The sequence below is a fragment of the Chrysoperla carnea genome, chromosome 5 (genome assembly GCF_905475395.1).
Source record: "Chrysoperla carnea chromosome 5, inChrCarn1.1, whole genome shotgun sequence".
Taxonomy (NCBI): Eukaryota; Metazoa; Arthropoda; class Insecta; order Neuroptera; family Chrysopidae; genus Chrysoperla; species Chrysoperla carnea.
The window spans coordinates 44134772-44158739 of record NC_058341.1 but is presented as its reverse complement, the minus strand read 5'-3'; the positions used below and the strand labels follow the sequence as shown (position 1 = coordinate 44158739).

At 29.6% G+C, this 23968-nt stretch overlaps 2 protein-coding genes across 5 annotated transcripts in view; one reads left to right on the top strand and one right to left on the bottom strand.

Moving 5' to 3' along the window:
• LOC123301847 (CHH-like protein) overlaps positions 1–20822 on the bottom strand; it is a 121249-nt gene extending 100427 nt beyond the window's left edge. For 2 of the 4 annotated variants that reach the window (XM_044884769.1, XM_044884774.1), the window contains exons 1-2: positions 20783–20822; positions 20631–20715 (exon numbers count right to left, since the gene is read on the bottom strand). The gene's annotated coding sequence lies outside the window, so the exon portion shown is untranslated. Of the gene's footprint in view, positions 1–8423; positions 8560–20630; positions 20716–20782 lie in introns of those variants that run through there. The other 2 variants (XM_044884772.1, XM_044884770.1) reach the window with 2 other exon arrangements.
• The window catches only part of LOC123301194 (peroxisomal leader peptide-processing protease-like), a 30162-nt gene continuing 13601 nt past the window's right edge, over positions 7408–23968 (top strand). Inside the window, exon 1 of the mRNA XM_044883929.1 lies at positions 7408–7523. The gene's annotated coding sequence lies outside the window, so the exon portion shown is untranslated. The remainder of the gene's footprint in view (positions 7524–23968) is intronic.

The following is a 23968-nucleotide window of genomic DNA, read 5'->3' as shown; positions in this document are numbered from 1 at the left end:
CGAAGAATGATCACATAGATACCCGTTAGCATAACAGTATCATCGATTTTGTGAAAATATAGAAAAATAGATTCTAGATCACAAACTAATGAATTATTTAAAGATTTCTAAAAATGTCAATGTAAACGTATCATTATGACATCATTATTTTGGAATGTTATTGCTATAATAGTATATAAAAAAAGTTAAACTAAGAAAATGTTAAATGTTATAAAATCAAATCACATTTATGTATAATAATTTAGAGAGAGGCATATAGTGGCGACATGCTGTCTGAGAAATACCAGTTTGTTTTAATTGTAAGTTTTACAATTTTACATATTAATAGTAATATAAGTAATAATAAGTATGATTTATAAGTGTCACAAATAGTTAACCTAATGATAAATTTTAATAAATTATTTTAATATAGTGAAAATCGTTTACAGAGCGTACGAATTGCATCAAACATCAATGAAGCGTTTTCATGAATCGAGTAGTAGCTGGAGCAAAATAGAACGGAGTAAAGGTTTACACGTTTTGTGAGTTGGAATATTCAAATCAAACATGGATCTAGAAGACGCAATCGGAGTATTTGGTCATCCCAAAGATTAAGAAGTACATTATTTAAAATAACTAGCCAATTACTCGGATAGTTCGTAGCTAAGATGGAATATCTGAAAAAATATTTTTGCGATTTGTTTGTTCAAAGGCTATCCTTAAGAAAATAGCTAAAAATTGCGGAAATTTTTTTGCCTTCGATTTGGATAAATAACATTTTCAGAACAACATTTTGACCCAGAAAAACAATCAGCCCACTTTGAAGAATAGACAAACAGTTTCTAAGAGATTTGACGAATTGTTTCTGACTAAAATTACAAGTACAAAAGGTGTAATCTCAGAGTGATTAAGTTTAATTTCTCTCAAAAATCGATCGCCCAATCATTAAATGAGTCCGATTTCATATTATTTTGGTCAATAATAATTACTCTATATCAAATTGTATCAACTTTTTTTCAAATGGGTAACTGTAATTTTTTATTCTCCAATTTTGATAAAAACCATTTTCAATAGTAGTTTTGTCCCAAAAAATGCAAAAATAAACAGAGCAATGTTTTCAATCGATACCATAGAAAGTTCTAATTTAATCGCAAAATGAATAAATTTTAGTGTCTACAGATTATTTTGGGTAATTAGGTCTCAAACAAAATATAAATCTATTTTGTTTCACGACTAAAAATATATTATTCGAGAATCTTTCTGAATCGCGAAAATATCTCCGAAATAATAGCTTTTCATATAGGATTTTAGGCGATATATCTAAAACTACTCACCCAATGTTTGATTTTTTGTATTTTTGTAGGTCAAAATTGACATCAAATTCCGAAACAAAAATACTTTTCTGATATTATCTTTTATGGTTTTTTCAAAGAATACCGAAAATATTTTGAAAGCGTATATTTAAGAAAATTGTGGAAACGTTAGTTAACCATAAAAAGAGTTTTCGTGGACAAATGTTTATTCGCCAAATTTTTTGTGTTAAATACAATTAACGGATCTCTAAATAACTGATACTTGTTTTTCTTATAATAATTGGCAGAAATACATTAAAACCATATTTTAAACAAAGGTTTTTATATACAAAAATTTCTGTATTTTATGCAAGCATTTATATTTGCCAAAATATTTTGATGCTGACTAAAATTTAATTTTAATTTTGTATTTACGTTATAACTAATCATTATTAGAAATGAAATTTATTAATAAAAATGTCTAACTGCATGTTTAAGAAACAAATCATCAACTAATTATAGTCTTTACCATGAAAAAAGAGCATATACTTTCCAGTATATAATTTTTAAACCAGGATCGTAGAAAAGAAAAGCATAAAGTGTTGATATAAGGTTTTTATGAATTAGCTATTGTGTACCGATAGTACCAGGCGGCTTTCTTGTAAATGGTGGTTTTTATGCGAAATCCGACGATCAGTTCATAAACTAAATTGGCAATTTCAGTTCATAAATAAATGTATACTGACATTTTTCTAGACGTTTCTTCATTTAATATAACATAATTATAGAAGTTATCGTGAATTTTTTTTAATTGTACCATGGTTTCTAAATGTTACCAATACAGACTTGTCGAAAACGCACAGTTTTTCCATACTAAACATTCATTTTAGTTGGAAGATTAGTAAATACAATGGCCAGGACACTCTTTCACAGGACTTTCAACACCCAATAACAATAATTTTCCTTTTTTAAAACATAAAAAACGTAAGGGATGATGGCAGCAGGATGAGTGGCAAAGACTAAGTACTTAAAAACTATAAATTCAATTGAAAATTGAAAAAAATATGGTGATTCTTTCAATTTTTCCTTTGAGATAATAGAAAGCATATAAGATTTGAAAAAAAAAAATTATTCTTTACTTCCAATTGCCAACGTGCTTTGTTTTTTTTCCATTTTTGTCAAAAAAGTCCCCGGTAATAGAAACTTTCGTATAGGGAAGTTAGATACAACTTTAACAAATACTACGCCTGATCGGAAATCTATCGTTATTTATTTGACGGGCCTGCTTTTAAGGATGTACACAATATTTATCTGATCTATCACATAAATCTGTTAAATTGTATTACTTACGTCAAAGTGAATAAATCTTTAACGAGTGTTTCTATGAAAAATGATTTTACAAAATTTAGAAAAAAAAAACAATAAAAATCCCAAGACAATTTTAATTAAATATGGTCACACAACCTTAATTACTAATTACATTTTTTTAAATTTTTAATTACATATGTAATGTTATAACCTTGAATTAAATAAATTTTTTTTTTTGCTGTATTAAATGATTTAAAATTTGCTTAAGTTAGTATATAAAATACAAAATGTAACAGCACTGGTATTCAAAGAATTAGTTAGTCTAACATAGCAAAGCTAACAAGTTCGTAGCTGTTTCGAAAAAATAGGAAATGCATTATCGATATTGTCATATGGAAACTTCGATTATAAAGTGAATAATATTGATTTCCAAGGCATCAGTTCTAGCTGATTTAACTTTTTATCAAAACTGAAAGATTACACACGTGTTCGTTAAACATCCAGTGAACGAATAAGATATTCAAATGAGCTGTCAATGAAACGACTTTCAATCAACGAATGAAATAATAAGTGCATGTAATAATAAATGTGCGAAGCAAATCAATCTTACAATCCTTTTACATTCTGTACATCTCTAAATACATCAATAGCACATACCAAATGACAAGATGTAAGTATAACTGATGTAAATCAATCTTAAAGTAAAATCATATAATTAATTAAAGTTTTATATCTTATGCAATATATCATATTTGTTGAATCGTACGATATACCTATGTGTGTATATATTATTTGCAATTTTAATTTAGCTTTCACTTCTATACATAAATGATTGAAAAAATAAAAATAAAATACAGAATTTTTAATAATTACTGTTATTATAAATATAATTTAATTATAAAATTTAAAAAAAAAAAAAAAACTATTATATTAATGTTTCCCTTGTAATATATGCAGTAATAGTTTTGTTACTCGCGATGGCAATGTCATTTAGCCAACTTTCTGTCATAGACTACAATTTGATTGTAAATTCAAATCTTTAGATAAGGTAACGTCACTAATTTGTTGTCATATTTTCTCGAAAATATAAAGTTATACTCTGCATCAAAGGTTTAATGAAGGGTAAGGATGTATTACAAATCCGTTTTATAGCCCCAGCAAATGATTTATGACGATTGGGTACGTCTTATATGTATACATATTTTATTCTCCTACCTTTGGGCATACGCAACGAGTTCCTTTAATTCAAATGAGATGAATTAGTAGAATAGGCGATTAGACTTAATTTTTTTTATCACTTCAGGGGAATAATTCTCACTGAACGTTCAGAAAAATGAAGCTGATTTTTTAAAATCTTTACTAGTATGCAAGTGAACGTTTAATATTCATAATTAAACAAAGAGGAAGATACTCACTAGTGACGTCTTCGTTTTACAATATTTTCACTTTCCATTTTAGTCTTGGCATAAAGTCTAGTTTTACATTTTTATGGGTAATTTGGCTAATTTGACATCAATATTATTTAACCCCTATTGTCTACTAGGATATTGCTTTTTTGATGTGTTTCAAATATTGCTCATTTCTATGCCATCCGTTTTGAGCTATAGGTTTGGAAATTGTTTGCAGATTCAGTTAGTGTTAACAATGATTTTGGAGTTTGAACTTCCCAGCACCTCCATTCTTTTTTTATATTGTATTAAGATGTTTTATGCTGTTTTTGAGGCTTTACTCGTCTCTACAGTCCATCAAGTTGAGTTAGAGAATTCGGAATTAGTAGGAGAATTGAATTAATTTTATCTCAGTGCCTTTGGTAGTATCAACTTCTCAGCTGTGCTTCGTCATTTTTTACATTTAAACTTTTGTTATATAGGTCAACCAACGGTTTACAAGATGGATCGTGTGGACCCAAGACCCAATTTACCTATATTGCTCATTTACAAACTCAATTTTTTTAATAAACTTTCTTACCAAAATTTTGCTCGTAGCATCAATATTTTTAAGCGTTTCAAACTTGGGACTAAACTTAGTATACCTTGATATATTTCATATATACATGGTATAAAAATAGAGCACAATGTAACATAGCCCAATGCAAGATATACTAAGGCCTGTTATAATCAACAATAATTAACCGAGGTGAAAAAGTAACAACGAATGAAATGAGATATTTTCTTCTTCTTTTATCAAATCTACTTCCTTTTTATAAAAAAAAAAAAAATTTAATCACAAAAATAGAGCACCATGTAACTAGCTCAAGATATAGAAGCTAAGAGGAGCCAATGCAAAATATATTAAGCTCTGTTAAAATTTCTTAAAATAGAAACGTATACAGAGTGGCCTGTCAAACATCAACCGAGGTGAAAGAGTAACAATGAATGAGATCTTTATATTTAAATATCTAAATTCACTAATGATAATATCTAATAAGATTATGTCCTTCATTTATTAGACAAGTCAATCTTTAACTGGAATTTATACAGAAAAATGTGGAAAACATTCCTTAAGATGATTCATTTGATGTCGATTGCTTGCTAACTTCGCTAGCTCATATATATCAAGATTAATGTGAAAATGTAGACGTTTCCTTAGCACATATTATTAATTCTCACTTTCTTGCCGTCACAGAATGAGATGATAAATTGCGTTTGTGTGTGGGTTTGTATATGTAAATCCTTTGCATGACTAAGTGAACGTACAGAGGTTCTCAACATGTACGACAGGAAAATTGTGCACCAGAGAAGTTCGGTTTCTTCTTATCGCTAGATAAACTGGGAACATTATGTGAAAATATTTGCATATTGTTGGAGAATGTTTCTGTATGTCGATAGCTCAGATAGTGCAGATGTTATACTCATACGTGCTATAGTCGGGTACAAATTAGCACTCTTGACACATATTTTGCATGAGTCTTTTCCATTGGGAAATTATTTTAAACTTAATATTAATTTTGCACTTTCATTAGAATTCAAGCTAGATACAATAGCCAATTTCTATAGAAATAATAAATTTCATTTCTGTAGAACCATCCTGTATATTTATATTAACACATATTTTGTAATAAAATATAAGTTCGATTTACATTCCCCCTAGTTGGGGGTCAACATCTAACCCGTATAAATACATAATTGATGCGTTTACAAATTTAGTATACATATTATGTATTTACGATAAAAATTTTTTAAATAAATTCTTTAAATTTTATTGATTGGAACTCTTGATAAAATATTCATGTACGTGAAGATAGCACGACGATTCATTTAGAAAAAACGACAATCTGAACAGATTACATGTAGATATAGTTTTTGCTCTTTCTGTTTTAGGAGTGTTTAATGAATTCAAAATTGGATTGCTATTTCGAAAGCTTTTTCCCTTGGCTGAATTAATTAACTCCAAATTAATTTATTTCTTAAATAAAGTAAGGTATCGAGCTCAAAGTTTTTAAATTATAATAACCACACTCAGATTTCTTTTTTTAATACCAAAATGTTTTTATAAAAGCTCGTTTTGGATAAACACACACAGAAACAACCGTTATGTTCACCACCTGTTACTCGTTTTCTCATTTTGACTTCCCTTAATTCGCACTTGCAGATCATACTAGCTGTAACTTGACTCTATTCAATTCTGAATTTAATTCATAAGTTCTTTTGTTGATACTTTCTTCCAGACATTGTTTCTCCTCTTTCAAATGTCTTGCATTCTCCTTGTTAATATTTACATAGCTAGTTGTTGTCGTACATAATTTTATAATTGGAGGAAAAAATCCAAAAAGTGAAACATAAATATTTTTTACTGTTTAGAATTTTTTCTTTTTTAGAACTTTTTTCTTTTGAAAAAAACAGGTCACCATTGTTATAACTTTATTGAGTGTCATTAACTTTATTGTGAGTCTCTTTAGAAGCGAGGCGGGTATACGACTCTTCTACCTATCTCTGTTTCTCTAATAGTAATAAGATAGGTAGAAAAAAAATTTTTGTCCCTCTGTCTTACTCGAATTTTAGGTTGTCACTGGTTAGGTTGTCATTGTCTTACTCGTATGTTAAGTTAGGAATCCGAGAGACTTCTGTAAGTCACGTGTGCCCATGCCTTGTAGTGTATAGAGATCAAAAAACATATGCTAGGTTAGGTTAAGTTATATTATCTGTCCACGAAGGACACATTTAGGCTATAGAGCCCATTGTGATACCATATATGAGTTTTCCATCTTTTCCGCTGATAATTTCATTTATCGGCTCCACAATTATTTTCAGAGGTAGAGCGCACTTGCTTCATGCATATACCATGCACTACACCAGCCCAACACAACCATTAATTAAATTAATTTTTGTTGTGGTGAACGGAATTGGTTAAGCCTTAGCCAACTGAGCTACTAGAGTTGACATATGCTAAAACGAGAACCATAAATTTTCTTAACAAACAAAATACAAAAAATCCACTTGAAACAATGTATTAAAACGAAATAATTTTTTACCAAGTTATTTGTTGGGATAGGAAAAATTCTGTGGTTTTCTTTTCACTGATGATTTCAATTTTTATAACTTGCTGTCTTGGTTTTAATGTTATGTACTTGGAGACAAAAAATCCTAAAAAGTGAAAAATAACAGAACTATTTTTCACTGTTTAGGATTTTTTCTTTTCTTAAAAATTTCTGAAGATCCAGAATTCAGATAATCCATTTTTGAAAACGTGATGATAGTAGGTAGGTATAGGCTCTGCTACCTCTGCCAACACCAAGGAACATTCCTAACATAAAGAAATTGAAAAACTGCTGGGTTAACTTTATGCTCACATAAAAATATATTGACGTCTAAAGTACTAATTTTTATAAGCAACAAATACAAAACCAGAAGATTTCAACTTATAAATGAGATAAACTATTTCTTGATTTGAATGATACGTGATTGTGAAATTATTTTTCTCTAGTTCAACGGATCTGGAGATTATGTAAGTTCAAAATATTTCTTATTGAATATTTTATTAACACTTAAAAGATTGCTAACAAAATATTTTCTCTCACAAAATAATTCGAATTCGAATAAAATAATAATTAATTTAATAATCACTTCAACGTTCAGTTAATAAAACCGTATTATAAATATCATGCATTTTAAGTATAACAGAATAAATAGGTTATCTTCTTTATTCTGACATTTAAAAAACTCCACTCGTAAACACTTGTTGGATTGTTTTATATTCTTTTTCAAAAACTTCAAAGATATGAATGATTCGTGCATTGAACACTAGATGTCAGTTGAGAATATTTTGCAATTTTTGCAAGTTAATATCTAATTGTAAATTAAAAAAAGAATTATTTTATTACTGATGATAGTGATTCATTGTTAATAATTTATATGATAATATTATTAATTTTGTTGAAGGTAATTTTATTTTTATTGTGATATCTAACCTCAAATTAAATAAATTACAACTGGATAGTGACAATTACAAATTTTGTTTTATAATTTCGATTCGATTGTGTTTTCTTTTAAAATTGTAAAAAGTCGCTGATCGCCTCGATAGAGATCAGTGATCAAAGGTATGTTTCAAATTTCATTATTGTGTTTTGTATAATTTTAAAATTGAGTTATTTTCAAAAAAAAGGGTTTTGGGAAATGATCAAAGTATTTTTGCATAATAAAACTTTCATAAACTTTTGTTATGGGTTCATAGTTTACTCCGATTGTTTAGGTACAAGAACCATATGATTTGGATATGTTTATAAAAATATGTTAAACTACATCTAGCGTGAAAGTTTGAAATTTCCAAACTGGTAATAATTATGTATGTAATTCTAAAATCTACTTTTTTGTTCAGTTTTTTTGTTTGTTTATTTTTTTTACTTACCTACCTTACTTAACAGCTCCCACTCCAAATTGTGAAATCCGATACATTATTTGAAATTAAAATAAGTACATTATTCAAATAGTAAATAATATTCAATAGACAAATATTCGTTCACTCTAGATTAAACAAAAAAACTAAAAAGTTTAAAATTTTTTTTAAATTTTAACACTCTTAAATGATTCTATCAACACAAAAATCCACAATTTCAGTTACATTTTAAAGTTAAATATCCACAATTTTTTTTTGCAACTATAAAAAACAAATTGGAACTTTATAATGTAGATCAAACTTCACTGTTTATTCAATGCATGTAATATTTGAGTATACACGGCGGTATTATTGGATGGATACGAGATGATTATTTCACGTGTACTCCCGGGACTATGAGAGATTCACATTAAAAGAGGCCCTAACAGGATATCGCTTGTTAATGCTGTTACAGTCGGGGACTAAAATAAGTGTATAGTATTTGTTTTCTTGTTTATTTCATTGTATTCACTATATTATTTTTTATTAAATAAAACTGCATCCATATTATAAATTATTTCAAATTAATTTTTTTTATTTTGTTGGGACTACACATTTTTTATCAATATTCTTTTGTATCTATCTACTGCAGACATTTTGTAACATTGGAAAGTGATAATATTCTGGATCATCGAACTGTAAAATTTGCAGTTCTCTACAGGGAACTATTAGGCGTGCGCAAGGGAGGGGTTTTGGGGGTCAAAATTCCTCCCTTTGAGAATCTGTCCACATAAATTTTGAACTAACAATATATTACTGTAAATTCACCCATTTATGAGACGCATTTCCACTGACGAATCAGATATGCATTGCATTTTTTAAGCTCGCTGTACATTCTTTGACTTTGTCTTTGAGTCGAGTACCTAGATCTTGGCGAGGATATCGAACTAGCTGATGATGAACATATTTTGATTGAAAGAAAAGGAAACGTTGGAGAAGGGTTCAGGATGATTTTATAAATCATGAGCGATATCTGCGATGAATACGACACAGAAGTGCAGAAACCAATGTTCGCGTCTTAACGAACGGAACGCTCGAATATACAGACTGATTAAGTTGAAGATTATAGATCGAATTTTGAATCATCGCAATATTTTATCTAATTTAGCTTGTCTCTTTCTCAATAAAATGAAAAATTTTGATGAAAACTCTTGCTCGACTTTTTGAACTAGAAAGTTCAATTTTGGCGAAAACGCATTGCCGGGCGGAGGGCCAAAAATTATCTCGAAGAACTCGATATTTGCAATAAAGATCCATATTCGAATGTCTACTAAATGAGGTTCTGGCAGTTTTGTCTTTTACAAAAGCGATGAATGAACCCTTCTTTTCAACCTTGCGTCGTCTCAAAACACACCTTAGATCGACAATACCTGAAGATCAGCTAAACGGTTTAGTCCCCGCTGAATATACAACGCGGTGTAGTGGTCGATGCACACAGAGTTTTGTAAGTTTTTCAATATACCTCGCAGAATTAACTTATTGAAAAACAGTGACTGAATATCACATTTTGACCTAATTAAATGTTCTCTTACTAGAAAAAATAATTTTTTGTTTTTATTGGCTTTATGACCTAACATGGTGAACAAAAGTTTGAACCCCTCCTCTGGATAATTCCTGCGCACGGGCCTGGTTCTCTATGTTCTTAATTCTAGAGAGAGCAGAAGTGTCTAGCAACCATTTCCACAAACAGTTTCTAAAATGATTAATTATGATTAATGAGGGTCCTTATTATTTACATATTCGACTTTGAAAAGTTTTTAAATAAGTATTGATACTTTACACTTTACCTATAATTTATTGTTACAAAAATGCAATTGTATTTTTACCAAAGGAGTTTAAAACGAAGAATCACGTCGTTCACGATCCCTTAAGTTTTTCATGTTCTGCTTTTACCACTGAGGCAAACATTAAATGGTTCAAACTATAATATTGCAGTAAACACAAATTGAAACTCAACCGGAAAACATGGGCAAAGTTTTTTACTAAACTAAGTCTGAAAATTTATTTTAGACTGTGGTGAAAAAAAAATTAAAAACCCGAACGTGTTAAATGAAATTTGAAAAGGAAGAAACAAGTCCAGTAGTTTACATAGCTACTTTAACAGTCGGGATCCATTAAAATCTAGACCGGCTAAAATATTCCCCAATAATAGGCTCTGATTGATAAAGTTGTCATGTAACTACTGGACTTGTTTCTTTCTTTTCAGATTTTATTCATTACAGTCGGGTATGGATTTTTTTAATTATTTATTTTATTGTAGACTTTTTAGTGTCCCGACACTAAAAAGTACTCTCTTATTGTACTAGAACTAGATTAAAATTTTTAACTCAACTTATCGTTCCTATTTAAATTCAAACATAAAATTTATATATATTTTTGTAATTTCCTTTATTGTGATGCCCTACTCGATAGTTACTACTATTTCGCGCCAAAAATCCGCCATTTTTTTTCAAACACCTGTAACTAAGGACACTTGAGTTTTTATGATGAATATAACGATATCTTAAATGCCGAAATCCATAGAGCTGTTTGGATGATACGAGGTAATAAAGAAATTTACAAACAAATATACATACATACATACAAGATACGCACGAAAAACATGATCACTCCTTGACATCGGGTAAAAAGAATGTGACCACTTTTTAGATAGTTTTAAACCCAATGCTGGCCAAATTTTTCTTAAATTGTGAAAATCCAGATATGGCGAAAGCGAAAACCGAGAAGTTATAACAAGTTAAATTATGTTTTTAATTTATATTAACACGCTTACTCTATTTTTAAGAAAGTTTTACTTTGTGGTAATTCATTATGATGATTGACGTAAATTTTGTAAAGCCACTATTTTATTTTATTTAAATTATCAAAAGCAACGACGTGTTTCAATCTCTACGAATCGAACAGTTATCAAACTGTTCGATATTAGAACATTTCATTTATATCGTTGAAAGTTAAAGATTCTTTGTTGGTATAAAGTGCAATATCTGCGGATTTGCGATTTGACGTTCAGACATTTCGTCAAAATAAAACGAATTCAATTGAAACGGAATTGACTGTACTACTATTCGACCGGATTTGTCAAACAAATATAAACACTAAAGCAAATTAAATAGTAATAATTCTCCGAAACTTTTTACGTACGTAACCAGAGTTTTAATTAATACGTAAAATAACTGATTTACACCTCATCAAAATTAATAAAAAATAAAGCATGTTATATTATCACCTGTCACCAGATTCTCATGTTTTAATGTTTACTTCACTTCTATGTACAATATGCTAACGTTATTTTGCTACAAAGATTATTTATGCATATTTACCGTATTCCAAGTTTGTAAATCACAAAATAAATAAAAGGCAATATTAATGGTAGTTTTAATCCTCTATTTTTGTTGCTTCTTCCAAATCTCTCAGAAAACAACAAGATCCCATCATAATGGAGAGATTGCCTTCCAGCGCTGGGCAGTGAAAAAGTAGTTGCTAATTGTTTCCTCTTCCTGGTTACATTCTCTGCAGTAATCTGTGATTTATATTTTAGGAGATTCACACTGGACAGTTTGCTGTAATTCCTCCCGTGACAATACATACAAGATTTTTTCCTATGGGCCAACAGTTCAGTAGATTTATGTTAATCCTCGCGTTTCTGCTTACGTCATAATTTCGCCTTCCGTAACGGTAAAATTGGTGAGCTTATAGCCTTCGTGTTCTCTTTGCCCGCTAATTTCCTTGTTAGTTCATCTACTTTAGTATTCTATTTCACATTACTGTGTGGAATTTATTAGAAAGGAACTTCACCTTTTTTGCAGCTAGTTCTTTTGTAAGCAAATCAAGTCGTTCAATTTGCAACCATTAGAACAACAGGCTTTAATTTTGTTACGGCTGTATTACGGACAAGTCCGAAATCATGGTAACGGCATAACCTTTAAGCTATTCGTTCTTTGTCCTGAATGACTGACAGACGGATCAACGCACAGCCTAAACCATTGATCGTAGAGACCTGGTACTTGGAGGGTGTGTTCTTTGTATGACGTAGGCATCCGATAAGATAAGGATTTTCCGAAATTCTACCCCTAAGGGGATGAAAAATGGGAAAAAAATTTTTATGGGACAACGTAATACCTTGGTCCAATCTAGTTTAAATTTTGGTGGTATAAACTTTTAAGTCTAGCGAAGCGGGTGGGTATCAAGGTAGTAATACAGTATCAGGGATCAAAGTTTAAGAAATATAGTTATAGAAACGCATACATAGCGGTCATAAGAGAATTTCAGACCAAATTTTTTAAAGCCATAATCAGATATTGAATATCGAAAATGTGATGTAATTAACAATTATTCATCAAATGCATATTGGTAATAATTTGACTTGCATGTAATGTTCATATGATTTAATATACGGGTTCACGTGTAACTCTATATTTATACCAAAAACAGTCATTAACCTTAATGGTCTTCGTACTTAGGCTGTGTAATTTATAATTAGTAAATTTTAAATGATACCCACATAGATACTATATGTATTATACTGTATGCAAATCAAGTACCTACCTTTATTTCTTAGAATTTTTTTGTACAGAAAATTTTTTTTATTTCCTATCAAATTATTTGTATTTAATTATTGAAATATAAATTTCCATCTCCTTCAGTAAGAATTACAGTACAAATGGTTTTTGTTTATTAAAACTTGTATTTGCAAAATTTGTATATTGTGAAATTATTTTTATCGTTTAAAAGAAGATGTAGGATTAATTTAAAAGAGTCGCCCTATTAGCTCAATTCCGTCCGTGGTATGCTTAGGGTAGCAGGTTCGATTCCCGCCGTCGCAACAAAATTAATTTAATTAATAGTTATAATGGGCTGGTGTAGTGCATGGTATATGCATGAAAGTGGTGCACTCAGCCACTGAAATTGAGGAGCTGAAAAATGAAATTATATGGTATCTCAATGGGCTCTCTAGCTGAAGTGTGTCCTTCGTGGGCAGCCAATATAACCTTACCTAACCTAATCGTTAAAAGTGATAAAATAAAAATATTTGATACGCGTATAACTCTGTTGATCTTGACCCTTTTTTAAAAGTAATAAATTGAAGATACCAATGCTGATCTTATTTATTTCTGAAGCGTGCTTGAACAATTCGAAAGTTTAAGACTATTGATTTATAATAAAGTATTGTCTGTATGACATGTCTTTTATAACGTTTGATGTTTCGCTCGTTTCAAATGGCCACGTAAAAGCTACTGTGCCTTTTTTACATAGGTATCTGTGTTATACATAACTAATGAGAAAATTTTTTTTTCATTCAACTCCTTTCGTTATAGGAACATCCAACTGAAAGATCAATGGCTAAAAATGGTATTTTTAGAAATATATCAAAATGCAGAGCCAGAGATCCATTAAAAACCCATATTTAAAATTTTGGGTGAAAAACAATACATCTACCTACATTAAGTAGTGCTCTAATAATTGGTTTAAAATGTTAAGGTGTTATGTGTGGTCCACGCTACTATATTCGTGCGAAACTTGGACATTAAAAATGTATGTGCTTGGGCATTGCAAAATGTAAATGCCCAATGCCATCATTTGCCAGACTGAATGGATTTGAATCGTGGTGTATCAGAAAAATGCTACAAATAAAGCGGACGGAGATATTACGTAACGTTGAAAGATTTCGTTGAAAGAGCAGACAGTAATACTATTATTTTACGACTTTTTATGAAATCTAATAGAAGACCCTCGAAAAATAGATTTTTACTTCTAATAAGTTATAATTTTGTCGGCTCTGCCATGTTTAATGAATAAATTCTGTAAATAGTTGAATCTAGTATCAAAAGCACAAGAGTTGTAAATGGCAAAAAGGCTGAAATATAGATCTGGTTTTGTAAGGAAACATGATAATTTTCGAGTGTAAGAACTTTCTGCGGCCATTTATGGATGTCCAGCGCTTCTGGAAAATCCCTCATAATCGAAGTATGAGAGTCTCCGCAAAAATACAGGGCAGTCCACTTGTTAATTCCTTTAGTCAACACTGATATAGCTTAAGTCCCCTCTAATTGACAAATCAAGATACTGAAATGTGTCTCGAGAGGTCTGTAAAGGATGATCCGGCAAAATTCAACCACTCCAAAAAAAAGTAGTGTGTTTACCCAGCTCTTATTTCCGCTAATTACTTTATCAAGGATATGTATAATATGTTACCTGTATAATAAAAAAACATAAATTAATTTTTTTGCTACAATTTTTTTTCTCTTCAAAGCCAACTTTATTTTTGAATGAATCATAATCTATTTTTAGATTTATGATGATGTAACATCATTTTGTAACAAACCATGATTATGAAAAAAAAACAGGGAGATGAAGAGATATTTTGAATGATGGTATGACAAGGCAAATCAAAACTGGCAGATCACGATGAATAAATTATTAAAATATATTTATATGATCCGATTACATTTAAATGGTTTGTAGAAAAACTCAAGAATCTTTGTGATGTCATGATTTAACTGATTTATTTTATTCTGTTTTAAATCATGTTCTTCAATTTAACAATAATTATTCGTATGTTTACAATCCATTGCTACACTTTCATTTTCAGTTGCTGGCTCCATTCTAAAATATTGAGTAGCATTTTGGGACTTGTCTAAACTATTGTATTATTGAGAAACGTTTTTTTACCACACATCATTTGCCTACAGATACTCCGTTTAGATGAAGCATTACCTTATGCTTAAAGTATAAATTTAATAACTAAATCCCTCTATATATATCATATATGTGAAAGCAAGGATGTTTGTTTGTAAAACTACCGAATGGATTTGAATAAAACAATATAAATCATACATCAGAAATACACATGACCTACAATTAATAAAGATATATTAAAAAAATTAAAATTAAATTTGCCATTTTACTGCACGATCTATGAGCATCATTTTGAATCATAAATTAAAGATTCCTGTAAAAATGGTAAACGTAAAACCATTCAAGACATTCTTTTTTGATATACTCAATGAATTAAGACTATTTTACATTAAAAAAAATTGAAAACTGTACATATATTATTCCTGGGTAAAACAATCTCTATCCATATTTCGACTGTTATGGTAGGCGAATAAGTGAGTGCAAGGGAGGTGAGGGCTATGACGCGGTGGTCTTTACCAGTCTTAACTTATAAGCCCAGCGAAGTGGGCGGATATCAAGCTAGTAAAGCATATACTTGTTAAATAACTTTTACTATTGTGTCAATAAAGAAGAGAATTGAAAATCAAGATTGCCACATAAAGTTTCTTGTTTTGCATTTACACAATATCTGTGTTAAATTAATGCATATAAATTATATAGCTCAATGTCTTCAATTTTATATCCATTTGAAAAATTTGAAAATAGCTCGTATCATATTAAATTTATAGCCAGTTCAATACTCAAGTATTATCTACATTCACTTTTTGATGAACTAACTTAGGAAGAAAATATGACATACCATTTTAGTATTTCAATAGTCTGTTATTATCAATATTATCTGTTCAATGGTTCCTCTAAATACTGCTTGAATTCAAAAGATGACAAAACACGTTTCGTTGGTTTGGCAGATCTTCTCGATATTATTTCTCTGCTTAAACAACTCTAGCTTAAGTAGTTAAACTAGATGTCCAAGCAAACAATTTGAACCAATTTTTAACTGATTCAACCAACTTTTGGGCGGTTTCACGTTTTTTGTTGTTCAAACCTCGTGCGTGTCGAACGAATGAGAGATTTTCTGATCGTATAGTCTATATATATGCCAGCAAGTACGTAATGATAGAAAGTACATATAATTACTAGAACTTACCGTCTAGTTCGAGCTGTTAGAATTTTTTTATTCATCTTCTTTGGGGCTTATATGTTGTAAAGAGAAAACATAATATGTATACTAAAGAATTGTAGCGGAATTAAAAGTACTATCTTGTCACTAACTACCAACATACCAACCAATAGATAGACGTTTAGTATTTTCAAATAAAAATTTTTCTAGTAAGTAATTTTCTAACGTAGACTGGACCATGAACTGAGTACTCTTCTTTTGTGAGTTTATTTCATTTCCACTTGAAAAGATTTTTGTTTAAATATATGGATACCTATTTCATTGTGCTTGAATAATAAAATAAACCAGTTTTTTTAGGATACGATAATTATAGTTGTTTGCTTTTGGGTGGTAACAATGGCGCCGCCGATCACAATGACTAAGTGATCAATTATGATTATAATATTATTGATGCAAGTTCGGGGAATATTGATTATATGTATATTTTCAAATGGACGTTTTAATTGAGTCATTTGTTCTTACAAATTAATTAATAAATGTTTAGAACCACTGTTTCTCAAGTTTTAAAAGGTGACGCAATTAAAACTTGACTTTTTATAAAAATATCAAAAAATAATGCCATTTAATTTCCGACATTAAGAACACTCTTTCCGAGCTTTCAAAGGTCTGAATCAATATTTGCTACTAAAAGATTGAGAATCGAAAGTCTAAAGTAGTTATTTTATTTAGAGAGAGTTACTTCCTGTGCTATATTTGGAAATCGTGAAGCATTTCAAGCCGCCGCGAAGACAGAACTGAAGGCAATCCCGGAAAGTGACTACAACTAGTGTTTCGAAGATTGGAAAATCCGTTGGCATAAGTGCATTACATCGGGAGGGGATTACTTTGAAGGGCATGCAATTGATTTGGAGGAATAAATAAAGAATTTTCAAAATAAATACAATGTCACCTAATTTTTTGGGCATAGTAGTACACGCGATTATAGGAAAGGGCTCATCGTTGGAATGAGAGTAATTTCCTAATCGGATAATGTAGTGATACTGAGATAAATTTTCTGAAAAGCTGTCAGATATAAAACAACCTGCTCTGTTGAATTTAATTCACTGGCGCACCAGATTTTGAGAAAATGCCTTTGTTTAATCTTGGAAAATCCCCTTATTTAAGTCCTAAAATCCTAATCTAACTTAAAACATAAAAGAAAATTTAAAGACATCAAATTTTACTTTTTTTTTACAGATAGTGTGATATACTGATTTGTAAACATTTGCCACGTTTTCCTTTCACTTATTTCTAGTTTTAAATACCTTCCCTTAAAATTAATTGTTCTTAGAATCAAATTTGTTTTAACATAGCAGACAAATGAAAGAAAATAATCAAAGAAGATACAAAAAGGGTATGTAGCCCTTGTAAAATTATAAATTTTCGTAACGACAAAACTTTTTTATTATATAAATACTTGTTATGCAAATAATGTATTCTCTTGAAAATAATAAACTTCAGAGAGCAATTAATTTTAAATTAACAAATTATAATTATTGAAATAAAATGTGTAGGAAGATTTAGGAAATTGATACTGTTACTGTGAAGTGAAAAAAAGACAACACTTTTCAGATGACTGATGGTAGTTAATTAATTGTCTTGCTATTGTGTTGTAATTAATATCACTCATATATATAAATACTAATTTTTGTTCCATAATTAATTAAAATATACTGCATAAATTTGACGTAAATGTTCACGCCATACTCGCAAAAAAAAAAATAAATAAATAAATAAATAAATTGATTGGATAAAATATTAATTGAGAACCAAATACTTAGTAGAAGTAAAAAAGTGTATAGGCGTAGTTCTAAATTAACCCGAAAACACCGATCAACTTAAATTTGTAAATCCGTTTTTGTTCAGAAATATTCCGAAATTTGTTTATCTTTTTATTAGAATAACAAAAACAAAGGAAATTCATTAATTTGATGGTGTTTTTAAAAAGTTTGTGTGCCTTGTATCTATTTAAAAAGCGCACATTTCTCTAGAAAACAAACAATTGAGTTAATTGTTAAAATACCCTATATAGAAAGTGTTGAATGTCAGTGCTTATATTATTTTTAATAAATTAGAAGATTTTAAAAAGCCAACACAATTATGGCCGCTAATTATTTGGTTGAATATTTTCGAAATTTTGGAAAGTATTTTGTAGAATTTTTATTCGTATTTCGAAAATGTTTCACAACACCACTAGTTAAAGCAAGCCGCAAGTTTTCAACTTCCTATCTTTTATAGTTTTGGAGAAATAGGACACCAAAGTCTAGTACTAATTTGCGCCCTCGCGGGTAAACTGTGATGTTTTCGAAAAAACGTTTCAAACAAAAGTTGTTTATTTTTTATAAGGAACAATTTTTACACTTAAACTTGTGTTCTATCTCTAACGGTTTAAAGTTGGTTACTCATTTCGAATTCAAACTCATTATTACGTCCTAAGCACGCTATTTTCAACTTGATATCTCTTTTAGTTTTTGAGTTTCCGTAATGACAGACAGGTAGACAACCGAAAATGGATTCATTAGATGATTTTATTAACAGCTTTACATACATTTTGTTCGTAGCGCCAATATTTTTAAGCCTTATAAACTTGGGACTAAATTTAGTATACCTTGATATATTTCATATATACATATAGTATAAACAGAGATAAATCGATTATCTGTACCCATTTATCTTGTTTATTTGAAGATTAGGACACGTAAAAGAGGAACTTCACTTCATTTCGCACTCAAGAAAAAGAGATTGTTCGTTTCGTTTCTGTATACGAATATGGGCTTGATAATGAATCATATCAACTTTCATCGCATAAAAAGTCAAATTCAATAATATTTTCCTTAATTACTTTCATTGGAGACTGTATTCTTAAGTTTAATATAAACAGTAACTTTTCTCTTCAAACAAATACAATGCCAGAAACCTATGTTTTTAGAGTTATGTGCCCGTGAAGATGTTTCCATCTAGAATCTAACCATCAAAATCTATCAGAATTCATAGTTTCAGAAATTGTACATTAAACAAGTTTTTTGTAATATTATTAGCACTTCTAATCATTTAACGGATGTATATCAAGTTTTATTATCAAATCGTCTCTATTTTTCTGTACCTGGTATGTGATATTCCACTGATTTTGAACCGATTTTATAAAAAATTTATAAAAAATAGAACAATCTTAAAATAGAAAAAAGAATAAAAAATACAAAATAATTTTTAAATAAATACTCTCATCAATAAACCTGTTTGCAAGCAATTATGATTTGAAATAGTTGAGAACAATATCTTTAATTCGATTCATTTGCGTCGACTTCAAAACGTAATAAAAGTTAACAAAAGTCATGGGCGTATTTACTATACCTTGTATGAAATATATATCAAGGTATACTAATTTTAGTCCTAAGTTTATAACGCTTGGAAACATTGATTTTGGTATCAAAATTTTGGTATAGGTGTTCATAAAATCACCTAATTTGCCCAATTCCGCCTGTCTGTATGTCTGTATATCCACCCGTGATCACGAGATCTCAAAAACGAAAAGAAATATCAAGCTAATATTTTTATAGTTTTCTCAAGACCTAAAATGGGAGTTTGAGTTTGAAAATGAGCAACGTAAGTCAATATGATCCTAGAAACCCACTTGTAAACCTTAAGAGAACAAAAGTTTAAGTGTAAAAACTGTTCCTTATAAAAAAATTAACAACTTTTGTTTGAAACATTTTTCGTAAACATAATTGTTTTATCACGCAAATTAGGATAAAATTTTGGTGTCGTTTACTCCAAAACTATAAAAGATAGGGAGTTGAAAATTTGCAGGTAGATTCAACTAGTAATCTTGTGGCACATTCTCGAAACGAAATAACGAATAACATTCTAGAGAATCTTTCGAAAATTTTCGAAGTTGTTTTAATTTTTTAGGTTTTTTGAACTTTTCTTATTTAATAAAAATAATACACTGGCATTCAGCGCTTTCTAAACATTTCAACAATTAACTCAGTCAATTGTTTGTTTGTTTGTTTTATTTGTTTTTTTAAATTATTTTTCTTTCGAAGTTGTTTTTTTTCTATGTAGCTCTTAGGCTCCAATCAAAACAGCGCCTTCGTTTCTTTGTAAACTTTGATTACATGAATATAGTTATAATAAAATTATATATCATGGCATTTTTTTCCAAAAAATTGTTTTGGATGGATTTCTATTTAGATAAATTTGCTTAGCTAGACCTTGTTTGTGGTCCATTTTTGGACTCATTTACTTATCATTTTAATTAAGCATTAAATTCAGCAACATTGCCGGAGGAGATTCTTTTGAAAAAATATAATTAAAAAAAGTAACTGTACAAATTTATCAGAACTTACCTTGAGGAATAAATTTAAACGATTAAACTTTCAAAACGAAAATAGAAACACAATTAAACACAATGCACAAAAACTATATCGGGTCCTGAAACAACATAATATGTCACAAAAAAATGTTACAAAAAACCGTTATTTTCATATAAGATACCTACAGGATTATAGGAACGGATTAATATCCGTGTTGAATTGATGTCTTAATCAAAATAATAAGGAATATATAATTGATAATATCTTTTATTTATATATAACTTGTGGAAAAACAACCACTTATAATACTCCCACCACAATCGTTTTTCACAATTTTCACCCCCTAAAAATAAAGCAATAAAATATTTGCTATCGCACAAACATTCTACATAGATCGACATCGGTCTTTTTCTAAGTTATAAGGTATAACAACAAATGTTCAACAAGTACTCGTATGGTAGCTTCATAACAACATCCATCCGATTCGATAGATAATCATGTTTGTCATTAACTAAATGAACTTCCAAGGTAGTTTAGTTTACTTGTTAAAAGAAAATAGAGATTAAGGATCCATAATTATCATTACCCCATATTGTGAAAACATCAACATTTATTTGTTATTCTATATCTAATTTTTTTTTATGGAGTTTATGATTAGTTTGTAACGTATATGTTTGAATAGAGTAAGAATAATCATAGAATTATTAAGATTTCTAGAAAGGAGCGATACTTCTGATAGATTGTTATTGCGTTTTCATCTAGAAAAACGAAATAAAATATTTTATAACTAGCTTGGTACTCGCCCGCTTCACTGGGCTTAAAAGTAAAAACCACCGCTTGTTCTCACTTATCCCCCTTCCATAACCGAAGGGATTGTTTTACACAGCTAAAATATATTTACATTTTTAAAGTGTAGGTACAAGAAAAATTTACAAAGTTTTAAAAACGTCAGACAAATTTTTAGCATGCGGTAAACTCGCACTTGAAACATAATAAGAACAAAAGCATTTTGAAGAACCTTATCCTTAAAACAATTTTTTAGTTTTTTAGTACGGAACAATAAACTCGCTAAGAATACTCTCCGTTAAATTGCCTAGCTATGTTTCAAGTAGGAGTTCAGGGCTCCGTATATAAAGGGACAGCTTTTCTTTGTATAGGGCATACTTCCTAAGAATAGAATATTCATCTTTGATCCGATTCTTATGTGTGTTCACCGATTTCCCCGCCAATTGTGGTCCAATTTTACTGATCGGCCTGAAACCAATCGGAATTATTAAGATTTCCATAAAGGAGTTGTTTCTAATAGAGGGATATGGTTTTAAACCCCTAAATCGAATCAAACATTGTATGGTATACGTTTTAAGCTATATATATATACAGAGTATTCGATTAGAGGATTTTAACAGAAAAAATGAAATTGCAAAATATATGATCTATTAAATACTGAAAAGAGGGTAGTTATTATTACAAAACAGCAATAGTTATTATTACAGAAATTTTATGCGGTTTAGGGTTAACATAACGCAGGAGGTTACGAAATAACAATAAACAAAAATTGTTCTGGCCGTTTCCGAAATATTTATTAGTTTTTAACGTACTGAAAGTGGACTTCAAGACATCAATCAAGTTATAAATAGTATCGAAGATAATAAATGAGAACACTAGGATATTTCGAAATAAATTTCGATTTTTGCCCCAATTTCCTAGATCAGTTTTTTGTATTTTATAAATACGTATTTCGACTACCAAGTAGTCATCATCAGTAAGAATTAGCTAGTCGTGATTACTCTTATTATGAATGTTACTCTTTGCTAATTTGCACGGTGCAGTCCGCCACCAAATTTTATTTTCTCTCCATAATTCAGCATTCATATCTGAGAACAATTTCTTACATTTTTTTATAAAAAAGGATTCGGAGTTTCGGACAGAAGCTGTTGTGCGTTTTTTTTTTATAAAGAATAGCGCGTTTTTATAATAAATTTTCCTGTATTTTCTGCCAATTATAAATATGAAATATTTCTGCGTTCTGTAACATCTAAAACCGTATAAAATTGCATATTCTGCATTAACAAGGACTATTTTCAGTATACAAAAGAACAGACTGTATGTTTCTATTCCATTTTATCTGTTAAAATCGCCCGATTTATATTGCAGATGACCATACAAATCATATCTTGTCTTGGTTTTTGCTAGGCAACATTCAAAAGTGAGGCAAAGTAGACCATGTCTACCAAATGACACTGAATGCGTAGGTGCATTTTTTTTTAAATTTCTATGTCTGGTTTTTTGTCAGCCAATGCAGAAATGGGAAAGTTTGGGTAAAACACTCTTAATCGACATATTGAAAGTAGTAGGCTGAACTGGTTTGTTTGTGAATTTAAATTTTGAAAAAAGTCATCTCTTTCACCAAGTTTATAAAGGTTAAAACAAGTCGCGAGTGTAAGTTTTCTGGGTGATTTTTAAAAACGCAACAACTTTCCCGAAAATGTAACAGAAAGATAGTTTGAGTGATGGATTTATCTTCCCAGAAAGATGTTCCTTTTTGTAGAATTGTTTCAAGAAATTTTTACTAAGGAATTATTAAGGATTTTGTAAATATTTGAGAATTTTTTTAAATATTAAATCGTGTAAATATATTAATTCGAATACTAATTGTTTTTATTTTGGCTACATGAGGTTCTAATCACTTTCACAAAACTGAATGATACAAATGCCTAATCTTGATCTTGCTGCTGTCCGCGTAGTATTGATCTTTCAATTCATACGAGACCATATTAAGAATTAAGACTGATTTTGTTCGTGGTCCCTTTCGATTGTATTCCTTTCCTATTCTTATCGTAAAATGTTCATAGTTTTTTTTTATTACATGATAATATTGTCTATGGAAATTTTACCATGCATAACATTTGCCTCGTGTAAAACGCCTTATTGACTAACTCTTTTGTTACAATACATATAACATTTGTTCAAGTTGTTCAATAAAATTACAATTATTCTTATGATTATCATTGTTTTCTGATTATGAATGATATTAATAAACAATTGATAAAACATTATTGGTAATATTGTTAAGTTATTTTTATTATATCACTTATATATCTAAAGGAACTACGTCTTAACGCCTACATGGTATGTAAAGTAACGATAGCCGGCTTAAACCTTTAACAAGTCTACTTGTCTTGATTGTTTTGTTTGTATACATATCTTCATTTCGAAAAAAGCAACCACACGTTCTAAATAAAAAATTTCTAAAAATAAGTTTTTTTTAAAAGTTGTAGTTCTTTTTAAGGGTGACTCTTTCTAAGGTGCGAGCAGATCTAAATAACTGGAAATTTTGATACTCTTGTTTCGAGCGAATAACTTAAACCGTA